Raw genomic sequence first — 16,857 nt, 5'->3', positions numbered from 1 at the left:
GTCAACATTAGCTACTCTTATATTTCAATCTTATTTCATGTTAACTTTGAATTGACCTGTAATTACTAAACCAAAAGAGCAATTACTAAAGCAATAACTGTACCTAGCAAGGAAAGGTTATATTATCTAAAGAAAATTATTTTTATATTTAAATATTGTATTTAAATGGGGAAATGTATGTTGTTTTCGTACCTATGCAAATATATGTATCATGTAATGACAAGCAAGTAAGGACAAGACCTCTCTTCCAATCTACTGAAGCTTGTGTGTCAGGAATGTTCAGAACATTCCTGACAAATAAAAGTTTCCAGAATGTTTTTTAGCTTTCTAATTCCATTAATGGACAAAGGATACAGTTTTTGTATGTTCCATTGTTATTAGGAAAAAAAAATAGGATGTTACAATACAAAGAATGAGTAAAAAAAATAACAAAAGGTTTCAGAAGAACTATGTTTAAAATGTTCAATAAAATAAGCATTATACAAAAATGCTTACTTTTCTGAGAGCAATAAGAAAGATGAACACAATAAAGTGTTAAAAATGTAATTGCTCTAAATTTGTATGTAAAACGATACAAAACTAAGTGATATGCACAATGCCAGATAAAATCTAGTCCTGAAAAAAAGGAGCACTGGGAATGTTCATTCAAATAGTATATCATGTCAGCTAGGAATATTTTTACTGGTTTTTTTTAATTTATTTCACCAGTTCTGTAGAACTTATGGATCATTTTCTCAGGACTATTATTCATTTTCTGGGAAAAAAAAACTCACTAATTAATTTCTAGTTGCACAGTAACATATCACAAAATGATTCTTTAAGTCTGAGGTATCCTTAGGTGCTAACAGACCTCAGTGTTTTAGTACTAATTTTAAGTACTCATTGTTCTTTATTCCACTGCAGAATAAAACCTCAAGTTTATTTTTCACCCATCAGACAAGAATTCTTGTTTTCTAGCCTTATTCGGATACATGGTTAGCTTCTAAATTAGCTGCAATATCTTGTAGAAGTGATGGGCTATCATTATGGGCATTATGCTCATTGAAAACATCTAGTTATTTAGCCAAAGAAGCAAACACATTTTCAATGTATAAAATGTGAGCAAGAGAATAAGATTGAAAATTATGACTATACTAGAAAATCAGTGTCAATGCTTTCACATGCAGCACATGATCAGCTTTGGGCAACTCTAACTCAAAAAACATATGGCTTTATTATAGCTATTGGCTTTGACTATAAAATTTAGCGATCTAACAATTCTTATCAAGCAACAAAGGCAAAGAACAAAGCAAATCAACACTACCAAACCTTTTTTTTTCCCCCTTAGGATTTTTTTTTTCTTAAGAGAAAAAAATAAAGCATCAAAAAGGCTGAGTTAATCAAGCACATTTGTTTTGCAACTGTAAGAATAGCATGATAAAAGAAAGAAAAACTATGAATTCAATGCATATAAAAACTAAAGAGGCATATACTTGAACTCTCATATTGAAGGTAGAAATTTGAGTAGTATATACTATTGATCTTAGTATGAATTACACTGCATTTATTTTTCAAATAGGCACTCACATTACTTAAGACCAATATCAGATGAGATGTATTATTGTAGGAAGATCAACAACCACATCAGCATGTCACATGAAGTTCAGCAAAACAACTGTTTTTCTCTTTTCCAGTTTATTAAGGAAGTTTGTTTCTCAAAGAATCCTCAACATACACAAAATGTTGAATTTTGAAGCATTTCAGATTAAATGCTCAGCTGAACGTTTCTATAATATTAGATGCTAAAGAACAGTTTTGGAATTGGTTAAACTGCCTTCTTTAAAAAGATGATATTTGAAACTAAGTAAGCTAAAGTGAAACAAAATAAACAAAATCATTTTGTTGTGATTCCTGATTGTAATCCATACCCTCTTCATACAGTAAATATTAATTATTCAGAAAAAAAAATAGTCTCTTTTTTTTGTTTTCATCTCAGCTTAAATCCCAACAGCTGACATTTCCACTAATCAGGTGAATAGCACACATTATTAAAAATATTTTAAGAACCCAGGATAACTGAGATTTCATCCATTATGGGTAATGGAGAGTGACTCTAGTAGTCACACTGTAATACTTGAATAAAACAGATCTAACTCACTGATTCCAGTTTATTTCCATGATAGGAGAAACCTGAATCTCAGGTAATAGTATTTAGAAGCCTCCATAATCCATCTTCTTTTAATACTCTATATTTCCTTCCATTGTAAGTTCTCAAATTAAAAAAAAAAAAAAAAAAAAAAAAAAAAAAGTGGCAGCAACTATATTAGAAAACACAGACATTATTTACCATCTTTAACTGTGTTTGCTGTTCATGTTTTTTCTAAATTTAAATCTGACTGCTTTCCAACGTTTTATTGCAGCTTTTCATCTCGTGAAGTTCATTAAAAACATATTGAGACAAAAAGCTGCTGAAAACTATTCCAAATTATATAGATCACTTCTCCTCTTTATCTTGGAATACCCTGTATGATATTGCATGAAACCTACACTGGCAGATTTAAGATGTATAAGAGATACTATTCAGTCTTTTTTGGCCTCCACAAAGGTTTCTCTTTTTAATCTACTAAAAATAAAGAGGAATAGAAAGTATTGTTTGCCACACATAAAAGAAAAAAATAACAAAGGAATATTTACATTTGTATTTCTAATAACAACAAGAAAAAAAAACAGAGAACTAAAGTGATGCGGCTTTTTTAATAATATGTTGCTATTCTTTTTATTCTCAGATAGCATCTGAATAAGGCAAGCTCAGTTTGAATAAATGCACAATAACATGTTGCCTGAAGTATTACTGTGTTATGGATGTAAAATCAGCAGTGACATTACTCAACGCTCATAACTTGAAACTACATTGCAAAAAAATGTGTTGGTATTTAACTTAACTCTATGCAAGAAAAAGTAAGTACATTTGGAGTGGAATCATGGTAACTAAATGCTTTTTCTACAGAAGAATATGTTTCCATTCATGTAAAACTTGTATATGAGGAAGTTATTTTAATACAGCAGATAGAAACAGTTCGAATTTGTAATGTCAACTAATTCTTTTTTGATGAAACTTGCTAATTTCACAGAAGAGCATGAGGGGGTCATAAGAGAGAAGTCTTCTAAGTTTCAGATCAAAAGTGAACCAATTGAAAGCATATTCCATAGCTACCTCTGCAGCTCCTGAGTGTTGGCTTCTACCATTTACTTGATCATAAAATAAATCAAGCATCGAGCCTGAAGGCTGCAGACTTGTGTTGTCACATAGGAACAAAGTGTTTATGTTTCGTATTTACTGTCACTACAGATAAAATGAGAATTGGCTATAAATTAGAGGAAAGACAAAGTTAACAAGACCCACATTTTAAATTAGCTGGTAGCAGAATGTACTGATTCTCTTAATCGGGAACATGTAAATATCATTTCATCTTTTGAAGGTAGGAGACCTGTTAAGTATATTCCATTGAAATTAAATTAAAATATCACTTTTAGAGCATATAAAATAGTTTTGTTATTCTTTCATGGAAATCACTTTATTACTTTCACGCACATTAATTATTTAATGTATGCCTAACTGGGGCTATGAGGAAAAGTAGCTTGGAGCTGACAAAGCCATTTCTTATGCTTTCATTGGGTAGGTTCCAGTTTTTAGCTTCTTCAACAGAGACAAGCCTCAAAGTCTAGACCTTTAATTTTCTCCTGAGGAATCTGGAATTCACCCATCAGCATATCTTTCTTGTCTATAGCACCGAATGTATGTGGCTTCGGTATCCAAGACGTTTGGGAGGCATTCATCTTTTGTTTTAAAGAACACGGCCAGAAAGCTGCACTGCCAGTTCTGAAGTCTGATAAAAGGAGACTCCCCAGTCAGTACTTGCAGTGACATTTGAGTTCGGCTCTATTTTGTTGGTGGACCAAGTCCAGGCAGACGTTATGCAACTGCAGAGTCTCGCTGAGAGCCTAATGGCAAAAAGCTCACAAGCACAAAGAAGCTGGCTTCATTACAAATAATGGGACCATTCATTTGGCTAACAGGTTCCAATCAGTGATCATGTTAATTAGGAGAATGAGGCACGGAACAGCAATAAGCTGGAGATCTTGCCAATGCATTTTATTTCTGTGTATGGCAGAAGCTGGGCAGAAGTCTTTTTACGATAGTTATCAAATTGTTGCTACTTTTCTTCCTCCTGGGTTGAGAAGGGACTGCAACTTTGTTGAAAAGAAAATAGCCACACACATTCTTTGTTGTTCTCTGGCATCTTTCATCTCTGTCCCCAAAGAGTATTTTATGTTAAATAATATTTTTAATAAAATGCACAAATAATCTTAGAAGAGGACCGGAACCAATGTCTCCTCACTAAGAATTAATTGCCTTGCCACTTGGCTGCAGAGAGCTCTGAGTTGTGCTCTTTATGCAGCATGAAATATTGTATAGAAGGGGATAATGTAGCAATGCCCCACCAAAGAAAAGAACAGTTTACAGGGAAGAATTTTGGTCTGCTGTTCCAGACAGTTGCAGGTATCTTTTGAGAATGAAATGGCAAGACAGCTTACAACTGTTTGTGTAGTCAACTGTTCATAGGAATCTAATATCCTACCTCCACCTATGGACTCATCCACAGAGCCCTACTCTCCCAGCTAGTTTCTAAATTTTACTTTTGGAAGACAATCTTTGCAGTATTGTATTTTAATGCTCTTCATGGATTTATCATAAAGTTTCCTATGCTTCAGTACAGGCAATGACTGTAGCCTGCTTCTCATGTCTACTTCTGAGCTGTACCACAGATAAATACAGACAAGCATAGGGAGAGCTCCTAAATCTATTTGTCATAATTTATCTTTTCCCTACTTACTCCTTTGAGTAAACCACACAGGAACACATTCCTCTGATGTTTAGGTATCAGGGGCTGCTTTGGTACAGCTGATAGTATCACATGATAAAGCAGTAACTCATGCTTGTGTTTTGGCATATTCACCCAACTGTCATTTGGCATAATCTATGAAAAGTGGCAGTGAAGGAACTTGGATCTTATTGCAGATTGCACTGTGTAGTTCCCCTCTCCAGTCCCCTAGAGTAGGTTCTGGTCTCCTAGATTAGAAGTTTTCAAAAAGAAAGTATTTTCTTTTTGTAAATGCAAGCTAGTAGAAATACAGGATACCGGAGAGACCTTCTAATTCATCTGCTGCTGCCGTTCTACGCCAGAATGAAGCCTTTAGATACAAAAAGAAGCTTGAAATGCAAAGACACTAAGAACTACAAATTTTAAAAGATTTAAAATACTCACAACTGATAATCATTTAACAGTTAAGATAGTTAAGTGTGTAAAAACTGTACAGGTATACGTTCAGAGCATTTTATGGACTTTGATGCCCTGGATTTCACGACAAATATGTGCAAAAGTCCATGTAAAGACACCCCACTGACTACATTATGCACACAGCAGATCACACCCTGAGTCACTGCAGAAAACCTACATATAGTTTCTATACTGTTGCTAGACCAGAGCATTCACATTTTTTAAGGACTGTTGGATTCTGTCACTTGCTGTCGGTATTGCAGTGTAGCAGCTGTGTTCTGTCGATTTAACAGTGACTCATGAGAATTAAGATCTATTTTTAAGCCTGCCATTGTAGAGTATCTCATTAAAATAGCAGTGAATTGTTTGTTCCTTGAATTTGGAGACAGGCCCTTACAAAGAGTTACTCCTGTCTTTGGAGTTGCACTGTCCTCCACTATAAAATGGAAGAAATGAATGAGATACTTATAAAACTCTCTGTACCTTAGGGGTGAAAAATGCTACATATTTATTACATTTTTACCACGTTCATTTTAAAATGTCAGCATTTAGTGTTAGTATTTTTATGAGATGGGAAATAATGGGGTTGCATTTTTTGGGGGGGAAACAAAATGATTTTATGCATATTCAGATTATTTAGATGGAAATTTGTTTCTGTTTTGGATTTGTATATTTAAGCAATTTTAATTGCTTTAAAAAATATTCCATACTTCAGAATACTTGCCAAAGTGTTATCAGAGAGAACAACTTTGCCTAAATATCCAGGTCTATGGTGACCAAACTTTTCATAATGACCATTTTTTACTGTGGGCCTTTGTCATCAGATTTTTAATTGAAGACGTTCCAGAAACAATTTGATTTCACAGTCTAGGCCACTCACAGCAGCATGGAGAGCACTGATCTAGGCTCTTAAAACAGTGCAACCATATTAGTCAGGAATTCAGATAGACTCCCTAACAGAAAATATATTCACAAAATTCACAGAATCTGAATCAGTGTCACAATAGCGGGGAGAATTCATATGCAAAGTGTATCTATTTAGGCATTATCTCCCTGGGAAACCACATGATAGAACTTCAAAATATGTTCTATCAGAAAATGATATCCTTCAGTGTTGCTAATATTCTATGACAGGAGAAAATAATGTAAAAATTACATACACAGCAGATTATAAAAACTGCAAAAAAGTATTTTATGAATTTTTGAAAGGAGAAATAACATAGAAATAAGAATCAAAAAAGGAAAAAGCTATGATTATGACTACAAGTTGACTAAAACTGTAATTGTAAAGTTAATTAAATTAAAGCAGAAATTATTTCTGTAATAATTTCTTAATTCTTAATTGTGACAGCTATTAACACACCTCAGGAGAATAACAAATTTATTCTAATTTTATTTCATTTAAATATTTCCAAAAGTTGCTTTCAGACACCTTTTAGGAATAAAAGCCTCTAAATTTTACATTTTTAAGTATTCAGGCTAATTCTTCCCTTCTGTGAGTTCATAGATAAACATGCGCACTTTAGGACACAGACTGAAGCTTCATTCTGGGACTTTTCTGCTTAGGTCCACAGTTGGTAGAATCTATCACTATCACCTTTCCCTTCATAACCTGAAAAGCCCTTCCAGTGGTCTTTGAATGCTTCAGAATGTTTAGTATTATTAATCAAGCAGAGCGTCAGAGCAAAATAATTTTTTCCATTGAGTCAATAGAAAAAAATCTGCCCAGCCAGTAAAATATGTTTTATTATGTACTACCATATTCTGTGGCAGCATAAGCATGAAATTATTGCATGCATAATAATAATCCATCCTAAACAGAAGTAATTTCAAAAGTTATCTATAGCTAAGGTTAACAAATGGGGCATTAATAAAGATTGTGATGTGCTTCCTGTGAAATAACTTGCATATCATCATCTATCAGAATAATTATATATTTTACTCTAGCTGTACTTTATTGCAAAGCCTGTATGACAGGAAGAGTTCAGATAGACCTAAACTTAACACAGCTCATATAATAACTTGTGTTGCTTTTTTTTCCAAATCTAAAGGAAGCAGTGTTCCTGCTAGTGCTAATCAAAACAAACTTACTCCTTTGCAATTATAACCTCCTGAACTTTTCAATCTATATATTAAGTGTTTGAAAGCGTCTAGAGCTAGTGAGTGTTGTGGGCTATTTTTGCTATTAGTCTAATGCACTGAACTAAATACAAATTGACTTTACTAACATAATCAGAAATAATTATATAAAAAATTCATTAATATTTTTCCCCTCAATCTTTGGGCAAAATAATGTCTTCCTACCAAATCAGATAATTTGCATTTGTTTTTACAGTTTCACATTGCTGTTTAGCGTTGGTGTGTGGGTTTGTGTGGGTATGTGCAAGCATACAAATACATATATGCATATGTCTCTCTATATACATAAACTACATATAGAATAGAATAATAGTCTTCCTTCAGTGTAGAGATACTTATGCAAACACATTTATACAGGTACACATAATCCCTTTAAATGTTCAGGAAATATGCTTTTATCACAAAAATCTTTGAGAAGTACATGAATGTCATCAACTTCAGAGAACATTCATTAACAGCACTCTGGGATGTAGCTGCTGTGTAATGGATGCACTTGTGCCTCACACAGAAATGAAATTAGTCAGGCTGTGAGGGCCAGAATTTTAAAATATATGTACCTCAAATGAGTTCCAAGATTTACAGTTTACTGTGCTTATTTGTAGACTATTACATTTGAATGGTTGGAATGACAGCTATATTTTCAAATATATTTAGGCAAATAAAGATGAGCTGAGACATTACAGGCTATATGCCTCTGCCAGTCCACTTTCTAGTCCAACATTGTAGCCCAGCAATTTAAAGGAATTTCCATAGCTGTCTGCTAAACAGAACTTCTGCCATGGTTACTGCTACCTACGGATGAGCTTCACAACGGTTATTTGGATTGACGGTATCTTATCTCCCCTAACAGGACTAGAGCTCCTACATTAGTCTCTGAAATTGGACTTACTTTAGATTCCTAAAATAGCACAACATACTTGGTTTGAATACTCTGTCTTCTACCCCTTTCTTAGTGACATTTACAAAAGAACCTAAGATAAATATCTCAAGGTGGCTTCAAAAAAAATTAAAGTTGCTAAGTTACCATAGCTCCTTTAAAATCACTTTTGACACTACCGGAGTCTTTTGATGCCTAAGCACTTCTAAAAACCAGTCTTCAGGTGAGAAATCAGACTGGAACACAACAACTTTTGTGCTTCAGTACTGCCCTTGTAACATTATATACTTGCATTTATTTAATGTAGAGAGATTCATTGTAGAATCAAGTCAATAGAAAAGTACCTCTGAATTCTAATTACAGATATGTAGGTGTGAAAGTGGAAAGGTATGCTTAAATAAATAAATCTTCTTGTTAAATTTTAAGCAACCTTCAAAAAATCTGATATTGAAATGAAACAAATATTCTAAATTGACAAAATCATACAAGCTTTCTAGATTAAAATTTGAAATGTTCCAAATGAAGGTCAAAAAATTAGGGTCATTATCACAGCTGGTGATTTTCTTATGCTTGGCATGAGCAATGTAAAAAGGTCAATTTTAAAAATATGACTGATGTTGAGCATATGATTCAAGACTTTGCTGATTTATTCTAACCTTCAAATAACAAATCAGCTCAGTATGTGGGCTAAATCACATTTCTCCACCTTTTTTTTTCCTTCACAATCTAAGTCTCACCACTCCACAGTTTGATAACTAAAATTTTTGGTCAATTTTCTGTATGTGAAAACTGTCTAGTTGATATAATACCTAAGATGTCATTTGAAAACTATTTGGGCTTTTGAGCTATTTAGTGACAAAAAAAAATGACACTAAGTTTTTAAGGATCTGACAGACATGTAGAAGAAGGGAACTTAGATTCAGAACTGAAATTCTGTATGTATTTTAGCCCTATCCTACAGAACATAATAGACCTGAAAGAACAGCTTTATCTAAAAAGTGCATGACCTGTGGCTGGAAAATTGGATGCTATGCTTTCATTAGTATCTTTTGTGACCTAGGACAGTCCTATTTCTTTGCCAGAGGATTTCACCCTCTGCAGAGTAAAGAAATGCTGCGTAGGCCTGGTAGAACTCCCGCAGGAGAACACCTGCCAAAATTCTCTGGGCTTAACCTTCTGCACATATTGCATGTGCTTTTAAGTCCTTTTTGGTCTAAAGTGGCTAAGTGTTTTATTTTCTGTTTCTCTCTAACTCACATAAAATTCACTTATGTCTTTTCACTTATGTAGCTGTACTCTTACAATTTAGAAATTCCAGAGAAACCAAGCCCTTCTTCCTCTACACATCTCAAGATTCCTCTGTCTGAGTTTTCAACATAAACTTTAAAGAAAGTACTTGATCTTAATGTTATTTTGTTTTCCTTTTTCCCCTGCTCTTAGGTGCCCTATTATAAACATGGACAATGTTACCTTGCCATCCCATTCATTCTGCGAAAATGGTAATCATCAAGATCAAAAAGTCCTCCACATACCCCTCATACAGTGCACAACAGAAAGCCTTTAGAACATGCAGCTGAATCTATTGACCTAATGGTTTATGGGACAGAAAAATTTAGTAGACCCAGTCATTAGCTGTAGAAATACAGATTCCTCAGACTGTCAGACCTAAAGGAATTGTGGATTCTCTCTTATTTCAAAATAAGTGAATTCTGTTACTGTATCAAGAGGGGTTTAATCACTTTGTTAAGAGTATGAGCAGAAAGAATCAAGAAGTGTGGAGAAAGGAGGTATTAGACAAGAATAGAGAGTTATGTATGTCTTCAGTGAATCGTGATGGCACGGGGGTAGAGTAGGAGTGAGAACATGTCTGGAAATATGATTGTAATGTAGGAAAAGAGATGCACTCATAAGAACAAAGCATTAGGGAAGACAACAATATCTCTGTACTGTTCCAGTAATGGTGCTGGGTTAAGTCTTGGCACTAAGATACAGGGAAAAACCTCATGAAATGCCTAAAAATCACAGGCATCATCAAGTTATTTCACCCAAAGTTAGTAAATAAACATAGCACAGCTAAAATTTGGTTATTATAGCTGAAAGCCAGGTTTCTTTACATAAATAATTTGCATGCTTACACTTTTATGAATATGAGACTCTTAATGTGATGTGTTATGATATGCCTATGAATTAGTGGGAATTACGTCATTGCTAGTTTAATAGATTTATTGGATTACTCCCTGCTCAGCTTTATGTGTTTAATTTGTGTATTTTCTCTTACTTCTGAAGAAACAAAATATCCCCATAGGTAAAATAGATAATTGAATTTCTATTCTGGAGTCAACATAAACCTTAAATTTCGAGTATAATTTCACAAATAACAGAGATTCTTTAGCCCTTTCCTGAATCTTACTGCTTTAAAGAATAGCTTCTATGATTCTAGTGGGTTAAGCAGATAAATGAGTATAAATATCTAATGTTATTCCAAAAACATAAAAGAAAAATAAAATTATACTGATTCCTATTAAAACAACTGCAAAATTTCTCTTTTTACTTCATCATAATCTGATGCATTCTCTACTACTACCCACAAAAATTGCTCATCGGACTTAATTTAGGAATCTAGCTGTAGTGGAAGGTATTAACCAGTGCTGCCTAGTCAGGCAATTATTAACAATAGAGAATCTGGGACATCACGAAAGAGTGTCATGCCATTCACAATTTGTTTAGTTGTCCCTGTGTAAAGCTTTTGCCACAGAATAAGTGAAAGAAATTCACTTCATCATCGTGGATCAGCCTGACAGTATCCTAGACAGGTAACTGTTAATCAAATTGAATGTGGAAGTTAACAAGAAGATGGCAAAGGCAAATACCAGAGTGAAGAATAACCCAGAGTAGATGAAACACAGATATGAATAAATCTAGAAATCTCGCAGAGAAAACAAGTACAAAAATAGATCAAAGTTATAGATCAATTAGAAATATTTTTTACCCTTTTTAAACACCAAGCTGTTCTGTCTTCGGCAAAACATTCCTGCTAATGTGCACAGATATGCTTTTCTGGTTGCTGCATATAAGTTTACGGAATAGACAGAACAGACGACTAGGAAAGGTAAATCATGCAGTTCAACATGTTTTATATAGTTATACATGTTTTCTCCCACCTACTTGGTACTGACCATGTTTTACTTATATGTCAAATCTCTTTCTGTTCCAAAGATGTCTCCAAAGTCAAAACATATTTTTCAAGGTAATTCCCAAATTGTGCACACTAGGGTAGATAATAAGCATTCTAGATTTGGGAATATTTCAAGAAAAAAATATTTTCCAGCTTGCAATATACTAAAATTCAAACACTGCCCAGACATTTTATCTTATATTACCATACTATTTTCTTACCTCAGCAGACCTCCAGGGTTCAAAATACATGTAAGCATTCCTCACACTCTTAAATTGCTTGAATTTTATTCAGATAGTGGAAGGCACACACCATCACAAAATCAAAACCCAAAAGGAGTTAACATCTCAATACATGCCTTAGAAAAGCTAGAAAGCAGTCAATGCAATCAGCCTAAACACTAAGCTTCAATGGTTGCACACTAAGCCTACTGTCCACTAAATGAAAAATGAATAGTTCCTTTCAATTTTCAAAATTATTCTTAAAAATTCTTTAATTCAGAATTCCCATAATTTTCCCTTCAGAAATATTACTTCAACTATATGATAGTCAAAACCAAATTATTTCTGAACAGATGAAGTAGAGTAATGAAAAACTATATGGCAGTAGCTATTATGCAAAAACCTATGCAGATAAATATTTGAACTGTTACATGGCAAATTATATGCACAGATACTTAATTTTACTTCCCATCTGTCCATTGGTATCACAAAGTTGCAACAAATGTCACAGAGAAAGAAAGACTTAAAAAAAGAAAAAAGAAAAAAGAAAATCAGAGCACTAGCATGACCTAATAATCAGCCTGAAGACTTGTGAGAATATTTTTAAAACAACAGGCAAGGCAGTACAGAAAGCAGTTTTCAAAAAAAATGATGCAGATATAGAAAAAATCAAGCCCCAATTGAGTACAACATGCACTCAGGAGTTTGAAACAGGGAGAAAGATCCTTACGAAGTTTAGGAAGATGTGGAATGGTTTGCCTGCATCCTTTTCAAACATGTCAAGAACTGGTTTCTATATGCTCTGAAGATTTAAAATGGCATTACATTTGTAATAAGCTTCCCATTTTTATAGCATTTTCGCAAAAAATAGTACATAATCTGACACCTCTTATTCACATACCTATTAGTATATGTAACATACAGTACTGTGTTTTCAATATGCCTCAGAACATCTCAGTAAAATTTTCCTTTTCTTCTCACCCCTTTCTTTTGCCATAAAATCTAACATTCTTTTTAAATTTCACAGACTAAGAATAATTTTGCAGAGACAGGTATTAGGATCCTGAAATTTCAATCGCAACTATATATTGGATACACATTTAATAACTTTCAGTCATGTAGTTTTATCTTTGCCTTCTCATCAATTCTGTTAGTTTATTTTTGCTACTCTAAGTTATTCAAATAGTTAACATAATAAAACACCTTAGCTTTGTCTTTCACTGGTCTAGTTGCAGCTTATGTTAACCTCTCAAATATGGGGTTCATAAGATGTTAATTTTAATATAATGCCAATATTTTTTACTCTTATATGGTATGGATACACTGGCTTTTCTTCAAGTTCATAGTCACATGAAAAATGTGCTTATTATAATCAGCACTGAGCTTTTGAATAACCATGGCAGGTTCTCCTATCCTCCTGTGGGATGATGTGAGGGAGTAAAATACACCGATGAGCAAACAGAACTGTGGAGTCTGTCTACTGCTTGTGCTCTCCTTGGACAGGATTCGTCTGGCAAAATGTAGATGTCTGTAACCTAGAGCTAGGCACCCTGAAGGATCCTCATAAGTGAAAGAAACGGACTTTCCTAGGCTGCAAGTCTTCTCATCCTAAAATAGACGTCTGAAACTGAAGAGCTCCTTCTTCAGAGCGTCCTGACTTCTGAAGACAGGTTCAGTGGAATCCCTCTCCTGAATCCTGATAAATCATATAGCCACTGTGATACCATCAAAAAGTCAGCACACAGCAACACTGCACAGAAGGTTTTAATCTTGTTAGCTAGAGCTGCTTACTGGAGGACTCAGTATGTTATTCTCACAGAAACTTGTTATTTTAATCTTCTATTAATTATCCATTTATCTAGGTAGTTACGTGAACGGTAGTTCTAGAAAAAAATGAGAGAAGCAGCTGTTTAACATTCTCTGGTTTCTAGCAAACACCAATTACTAAAATTCTAAAAGTGAAAGGCTAACTAACGAAGAAAAGCAATATGCTCATTTTGAAGTAAGTTTTTAAACAGGATTTCCCTGGATTTCTAGCAACTGTGAATATTGGATTTAAGCAGGACAGAATGTCTTTTTTTTTTTCATGTTGAAGGGTCAGTTCTTACTAGCATAAACTCAGTGTGTTCATTTTTGTTCTCTCTATAGAAAATGTGTTTCTGGAAACAATAGAATTAAAATGAGGTAATTAAAATGCAAAAAAAAATGTATTTTTTTCAGTTTCTTTTTGATTAATTCTAATATTAACCTACTCCCAAGACAAAGTGCAAGAATCATCATTTGGATTCTGAGCTGCTGGTAGTTCTAACGAAATTTCTTTTTAGTCTTCAAACTTTTTTTGCTTTGGGTGTCACAAATATAAACCATCTGCTATGCCAGCTGCCTATTTTTCTTTTTACGAATACAGCAAGAGTGGGTGGAAAGGCTCCAAAATTGCAGACATTATCCTTTTTCTGCTTATCATCATCATCATCATCGTTATAAACCTTTTAGCATTTTAATATCTGATTTTGCTTCTCTGTGGCCTCTAAGATCTGCTAATACGCTATAGACTGAAGTTCTGTTCTGCTTCCAGTAAATTGTCTATGTGGTTTAAGGGGATTAATTGTGGATTAATTAATCTAGAATATAGCTTATTATGGTTTTGCTGTTCCTCAGTTCCAATATTATGAGTCTGTCTGTGTTTATTCTAAATGTTAACTCAAATTTGATTACTTGTATTTATCCACCTGTCTGTGTTTATCGAGGTTTAATTCTCAATACAAAACAATTTAAATACAACTGAAGAGCATATTAAGTCTAACCTGAGGATGTTTTGTTCTCTGTATTTCATTTTACTTGCAGGGTTTTGCCAAGCTCAAAAATGTGTCTCATGTCGAAGTTCTAATAGAGTAATTATTTAATTACACCTTAACTGTAGTATATCACCTTTCTGCCTGAGAAAAGTAGAAAATGTAATCATGAGTCAAAGGTGAATCTCTTGTTCATATCTGTGAGCTTTTGCTCACGTGCATAATTCTCTTGGTTTATAGGGACTCCCCAGATTCTTGTCCACCATTTTCAATACATGTCCAGGTTGTTGATCAAATCTTTCTTCAAGAAATTCTTAAGAAGCCAACGTTTCTCTCTGCAGCATAATGCGTTCTAGTCAAAGTTCCCTCTCATGTGCATGTCAGGAAAAAACTGATCCAGATAGCCAATTATTTCACTGTTAGTCATCCCTCTGGGTAGACGCAGCCCTTGCCTAAATGGGATCTCTGAATTTAGAGGGTCAGCCTAGGCTGAAAATCTAGAGAGTACACTCACAGGTAACTGTCATATTCTTATCTGGGAGCATATATCTTGCAGCAGGTATTAATATGGAAAGAAGTAAAAGACTGCCCTCATTGTTTCTTCAGTACTCAACCCCTGAAGTCACTGGGGGAACACTGTATGATGACACCTCAAAAGCAAAATATGAATTAATCTTATTATTAAAATCAAAGTAGTACATATTAAAACTGCTTTTGAGAAAGCAGTATATCAAGTTGGAATAGATATTTTGTTCTCTGCTTCTTTACTCACAATCTTGTTAACCTCCTCTGCGTGGTAGAACAAGATAATCAGATTCTGAAGATACCATCTTGGAGAAAAGTTAATCTGAAACATTAATCTTTGGCTTTGCTATTTACTGCTTATTTCAGATGGTACCAAACTGTGGAACAAACTTAGTGCATTAGTGGTATAAATTGTACAAAGAAAGATGCAATGAAAAAAATGAGTCACATAGTATGTGTCTTGTTTGGTGAATAGCTGATATGGTCCTATCCTGAGATGGTGCTATTCTGAGAGAAGCTGTGAAGGTTATCTATTGCACATGAGATTAATGTCTTAGCCTACAGAAGAGATTTAAGACATAGCTCTGTGGTCCTGAACTTTTATGTGACATAGTACAGGTATATATAATTACTGTCTTTTTTCTATCTTGAATTACACTGGAACATTAGTGCGTATATATGCTGTAGCAAGTTTCAGCCTGCCAGAAAGTATTAGAATAATGATGCATGCTTCACTTAAGTCTGAAGTATGAAAAATTTTTCGACAAAATAATCTAGACAGGTTTACTGTACAGTAGTTCTACATCTGGATCCCTAAGACAAATATGAAAGAGAATTTAAAAATCATTTCTTCTAGGTAGAACTTCTCAATAATCTATGAAAAAGACATTAGTAAGAAGCTATATAGCAGTCTTCTGTACGAGGCATAGGAAGGAAAACAAAAATGACATGTCACAGTTCATCCATCTACCTATCAATGGTTAAAGAAAATGAATACTTAATTCATTTTCCACAATGAATTCAGAGAGTCCTATTATGTTGCTTAATCACCTTAATTTCATTAGAATCATGTCTGTTATTATATTATTACTAAAAATTAACCTTGAAAGTGTCATATCAAACTATCTCCTATCAAAACAATGCTATTATAACTCTTCATTAACAGCTTCATCTTCTTATTCTTTTTAGTCTACCCACTTAATGAGAGTGCAAACAATTCTCTTCTGGAACAGAATAAGGAAAATATGATTATTACCTAACTGTAGTCAAGTCCCTTATACCAAACGCATCCAATAGCAAAGCTCTTAATTAATAGCCTGACTTTATTCTGCTTTTCATTCTGCATTAAAGTCTGCATATAATTAAAGGTAATAAAATTATTAAACACATCAAAAAATAAAGACTTATTATAAATAATTATTGCTAGATATTGTACCTTGGATCATATGGCCATTTAATTTGTTATTTGTTACATTATTTTGTGAAGATATTGACGTATTACAGATGCAAATAACACTGAGCAAAATTATCTGACGCAGTGTTTCCAGGATTAGCCATCTCCTTGTACCTTCAATTAAGTCTTCCTTCTGGCAACTCCCCATGCAAGAGGATCAGAATAACAGATAGTTACTTAACTACCTAAGAAGCTATCAAGGAGCACACAGAAAAGCCAATGGAGTTGGTGTTGCTTAGTCTAAGGGTCTGTTGTTATTTAATGTAAAAAATGATTTAAATCTAAGCAATTTTTCTGGTAATTATAACAGATGAAAATGCGGGGTGAAATAACCACATTGCTATGATTCTTACTGTG

This window comes from Rhea pennata, chromosome 3 (assembly GCF_028389875.1).
Source record: "Rhea pennata isolate bPtePen1 chromosome 3, bPtePen1.pri, whole genome shotgun sequence".
Classification (NCBI taxonomy): Eukaryota; Metazoa; Chordata; class Aves; order Rheiformes; family Rheidae; genus Rhea; species Rhea pennata.
This window is presented reverse-complemented; position numbering follows the sequence as displayed.